General features: G+C 49.7%; 1 long non-coding RNA gene across 1 annotated transcript; it reads right to left on the reverse strand.

Annotated features, from left to right (window-relative positions):
* Nucleotides 1-1954: 1954 nt before the first annotated feature.
* Nucleotides 1955-4423, reverse strand: LOC115280242. Its single transcript, XR_003903720.1, has 3 exons — nt 4253-4423; nt 3228-3323; nt 1955-2034 (listed from the first exon to the last, which is right to left on the reverse strand). It is a non-coding gene; the product is annotated as an uncharacterized LOC115280242 (long non-coding RNA).
* Between the last annotated feature and the right edge of the window lie 538 nt (nt 4424-4961).

Genomic DNA, 4961 nt, shown 5'->3' on the forward strand with positions numbered 1-4961 from the left:
CCACCCAGGCGCCCCAAGTCTACCGTTTTGAAGGATAAAGGTTTTTTAGCAACAAGTTTTATAGACCCAGCACGGTAGTCCATGATGCAGCTCTCCCGTGGCCTGCCGTAGTTTTTGGCGGTCACAGTTCTAGTACAGGTGCCAAGGGTTTTGCTGCAGGCAGGTGCCAGAGAGTTAATGCTCCCAGGATGGCGCTCTGCCAGTGGCATGGAAGTCGGTGTGTTAGTACTCCAGCCATCTCCCCAGGCGATGGGAACAACTCTGAGGCCTGTTTTACACTCTCCTGGAATTCCCATCCAACCAAGCCCCCACCGCCCAGAGCAGAAACCTGCTCATTAACCTAGCCTGTATCAGCGCTTCCTTCTCTTCCCTTTCCAGACCGGAGACCAGGACTAACAACCTCCTCTATCAGCCAGAGTTCTCCAGAGAAACAGAACCAATAGGATATGTCTGCATATATGGAGAGAGAAATTTATCAGCTCATGTTATGGGGCCTGGCCAGTTCAAAATCTGCAGGGTGGGCTGACAGGCTGGAGACTCAGGGAGTACCCTGTGCTGAAGTTCAAGTTCAAAGGTCACTTGCTGGCAAAATTCTCTCTTGCTGGGGGGACCTCAGTCTTTTGTTTTACCCAGCGCCTTCAACTGATTGGATGAGGCCCACCCACACTGTGAATGGTAATCTGCTTTATTCAAATTCCATACATTTAAATATTAAAGATCCAGAACCTCCCAGAATAATGTTTTTAGTGTTTATTTATTATTGAGAGATAAAGAGAGAGAGAGAGACAGACAGACAGAGCATGAGTAGGGGAGAAGTCGGGGGTGAGGGGAGACATAGAATTCAAAGCAGAATCTAGGTTCTGAGCCACCAGCCCAGAGCCCGACTCGGGGCTCAAATACACAAGCCGTGAGATTATGACCTGAGCCAAAGTCGGACACATAACCAACTAAGCCACCCAGGCGCCCCCAGAATAATGTTTGAGCAAATCTCTGGGCACTTTGCCCCAGCCAAGTGAACACGTAAAATTAACCATCACACCTCCCTTCCCTACCTCTGGCTGCCAGTGTGTCCTGGGGTCACCAGTGGAATAAGCAGCTGGCACTCCCATTCTTGCTCACGAGGTCAGCTTTGGGGGAAATCCATCTCAAAGACATTGTATTTTTGGCAAACTAGGATTTAGGGGGGAAACTGAAAGCTTGTAAATTTTCAGACCTCTTTCAAACGCCTGGTGTTCCGTGCAGGAGCCTGGCCCCCGGGTTGGGAACTGCTGTGTCACAGGTGGTGGAGTTCAGTGCCTAGAAAGGCGCAGGAAATCTCCGAGGGAACATAAACACAGATGTTTCCAAAGTCACCCATCGTGATTTCAGAAAGACCGCAGCATTCCTAAGTGACACAAGCCTGGAACCCGCTGTCCACGAAGGCCCTCCCGGGGACTACAGCCTCCTTACCTCCCAGACAGCCGGCAACCCCTGAGCGGGGCCAAGCCCCTTCCCTGAAATGCCCCGCAGAACCAAAGGCAGCAACTACCCTGTTTTAAACCTTCTCCTTCTTTCCAAGGGCCTAGAATATATTCACAAGAAAAAATACGGGGTTTTTTTGACATCCCCAAAAATACATGATCGTATCCTACATGGCAAGATGAGACCAAGTGACTCATTGAAGTCATAATCACTGCAAACTGCAGCCTTGTTGTCTTTGAATGAAAATTGCCAGGGGACTCGTGTTCCGTTGTCTCGAGAACCCTCGGCAGCCATTTGCCGCGTCACGAGACCCAAATCATTTGAAGTCGGAGATCGTCTCCTCCCCTTTGTATGTCATTAGCAGGGATCAGGTTAATAAAAAGTTTAAAAGTTGACTGCCTTCCCCTTGAGATTTATTTAGACCTCTCCAGGGGGAAGAGCCGGGAACGGCAGCCGACGCTCTCATTTCTCCGGAGCCCTCTCTCTGTCATCGCCCTCTGTGGTCCCTGAAGTCTGCCAATTAAAGACCTCCTAGATGACATCCCGCCGATGAAGTTATGCACACATAAATCACTGTAATAAGAGAAGATTGTTATGTTAACCTCCGTCATGCAACCCTTTTCCTTTTGCGAGAAATATAGAGAACATTCATTTGTCTGGCACAAAGGAAGCTATTTCCCCACAGATGCCCGGGAGCCCCGCGGGGCCGGTGCCCCTTCCCCGTGTTTAGGGAGGCGATGCCTTGTGTACCAGCAGGCATCCCTCAACTCCGGATGCAGAGCGATGAGGCCCATAAACCATCCAGCACTGCATCAGAGATGGGATGCCACTTCTATCCAAAAGCACATTTTCCCATGTTTAACCAAGCAAAACTGAGATACTACGGACCACGTGGTCTCAAAGGTCAGTTCCTGAGGAGACCAGTTCTGGGAAGGAGCCGTGTACTTCCTACAGCTGTGATAGGGCCCCCCAAGGTGGTGTGCGGCCGCTGTGAATTCCACTCTGAGAGACGGCATCCTTGGGAGGGAAGGGGGAGGCCCTGCGAGCTGGTGACAGCAGGAGCCAAGGCTCGGAGGCTCCAGGTGGCCACCCCTCTGTGGCCCCTCACCAGCACGGTAAATCTTCACAGGCTGGGCTTGAAATTCCCCCAAGAGTCAATTTAAAAACAAACAAACAAAAAAAATCAGCCACAGAATAAATATTAATGATGTGTTAATTACTTATATCTACATGTTAACTTTAGAAACTGATGTTCATTGAAAGACTTGAAAAGTAAAAGCCTATTTTTCAAATATGAGAAAATATTTTTCAAATACGGGCTGTTCTGATGATACTCTGTCACCCCCTTACTAGCTAACGTAAGCCTGGGGTGCCCTGCCATTTAAATACAACCCCTCCTGGGAAGCTGGCTCGTTCTGGACATCTGAGTGCGGGCACCTGCCTTTGTCAAAAGCCCCAGCCCCTAGAGACCTGTCTTTCCAAGCTGCTCCCAAGCACATCTACCCTCATGCAGCAAATCCACAGCTTGGAACATTCTGGGCCCTCCCCTCTCAAGCCATGTGTCTGTAAAGGAATTACATTGTCTGGGATGAAACGAAAGTGCATGCATTACAGGGGTGGTGGGGAAGGGACAGACCAGAATTCCCCCGATCACCTAGTTTGCCATCAGAGTGAAGTTTCCCTCTGCTTCACGTCAACACTCTGTATCCCCAAATAACCGACTGCACCCATTTTGGTGAACTCTTAGCCCTTGGCCATATTATTACCTCATCCTCTGTATCCTGCTGGGTTTTTTCCTCCAGCACGTAAAGGAGTGAGGGTGCTTTTCTCTTTAACGTGCAGTGGTCAACCTCTTGGTTTGCCTGGAATGAGGGGTTTCAAGACACGGGATTTTCAGTGCTAAAACCAGTCGCCAGCAGGCAGTCAGGTCTGTCACCCTTATTCACATTTAAATCTTTAGTTGATGCCTCTCAAAACACGCAAATCAAACACAGCCTCACAGTCTTACAGTGGCAGACAGAATAGCACATCCGCTAGGCCGCAGTGGATGGTCCTGCTTGGTTTCTGAGCAGAGGTGAGGCCCAAGTCCATCACTGGGGAGAACAAATCTACCTCGTATCGGAAGGAGACTGAAGGCTTTCAGACAATGCTAACGGGAATAATGACGGCCTGAGTCAAGGGATCAAAATCACAATGGGCAGAGAGAGTAAGCCCTCCTCCACAGACGTCTTGTAGATGGCTCCAACCCAGCAACGCATACAAATTTTGCCAGTCAGCCCCAGCTGGCCCCGGAAACAGTATTTCACCAGAGTCTCCAACACGGTATGGCATCCTCCCCCTAGCCTATGGGGCCAGTGCCCTGTCTCCTGGCAGTCCTTTTATTTTTTTAATTAAAATATAGGGGAACGATTCTAGTATACGAGCAGTACGCCTCAACTTTGTAGGCAAACAACCAAAATCAAAATCAAAGTTTTGGTTCCTTTCACCTCATGCCCCTGAGAGGCATCATGCCTGCAGCCTTTTAAAACACAGACGGGGTGCTGAGTGGCTCAGTCGCTTAATAACAGACTCTCGCTCAGGTCGTGATCTCATGGTTCACGAGTTTGAGGCCCTGTCTCTCTGTCTCTGCTCCTCCCCTGTTCACAGTCTCACTCACGCGCTCTCTCTCAAAAATAAATAAATAAATAAATAAATATTAAAACAAAAATAAACTACAGAGTATCATGAGCACCTTCACGCTGATCCAAAAGATGTACGGCATGGAAGCTGGCCTTGAGGTTGGCCACATTACCTGCCCGTCCCCGCGGGGTTTCAAGGGGAGCCTGAGACGCCTTCTCGGAGTGTTATGCAGGTGAGTTGGTTTGGATGTTCTTGATCAAATCACTGTTTTGTGGGTTTTTTTTCTTTTTGCTTTAAAGTGATGTCACCTGGATATCTGGGCTTTTACATGAATCTCAGGTCCAAGTTAGAGTTTTTGTATCTTGGAGGCCTGGGCTGGAAGATGGAGAATGACAGTGACCAGGCTGAGGACAAACCGCTAATACGGGTACTGGGTGTCTTGCTAATGCTTCTCACATTACTGCCCAAAGAACATTTTATATTATTCATCCTAATGCATTAACCCCTCTAATCCTCACAACAAGCACAATAACACCGTCTTTACCCTTTTTTTTTTTTTTTGCAGCTCACAGAGGTGTGAGAAGGACATGGGTCAAGTTCATGGTAGATAGAGCCCAGCCGGTTCCTGAAACTTGCCCTCAGCCACTACCCTGGGGTGCTCCTCTCTGACCCAGTCCCCCAATCGCTTATCCTCTCCCCGTCCCTCCCCAGCTGCAAGCTGCTGACCACACACCAGGAGCAAACACAGTGGGCAGATGTGCCACATGAACAGTCACATGCAGACGACCACGTAGAGGAGAGGATGAAGCGGGCGGACGGCCGCGCCTTCCCCCAGCTGCGCTGGGCGGCTCCGCCCCGTGGAACCTGAGCGCATGCGCGGG

This window comes from Suricata suricatta, chromosome 16, assembly GCF_006229205.1.
Source record: "Suricata suricatta isolate VVHF042 chromosome 16, meerkat_22Aug2017_6uvM2_HiC, whole genome shotgun sequence".
Lineage (NCBI taxonomy): Eukaryota > Metazoa > Chordata > Mammalia > Carnivora > Herpestidae > Suricata > Suricata suricatta.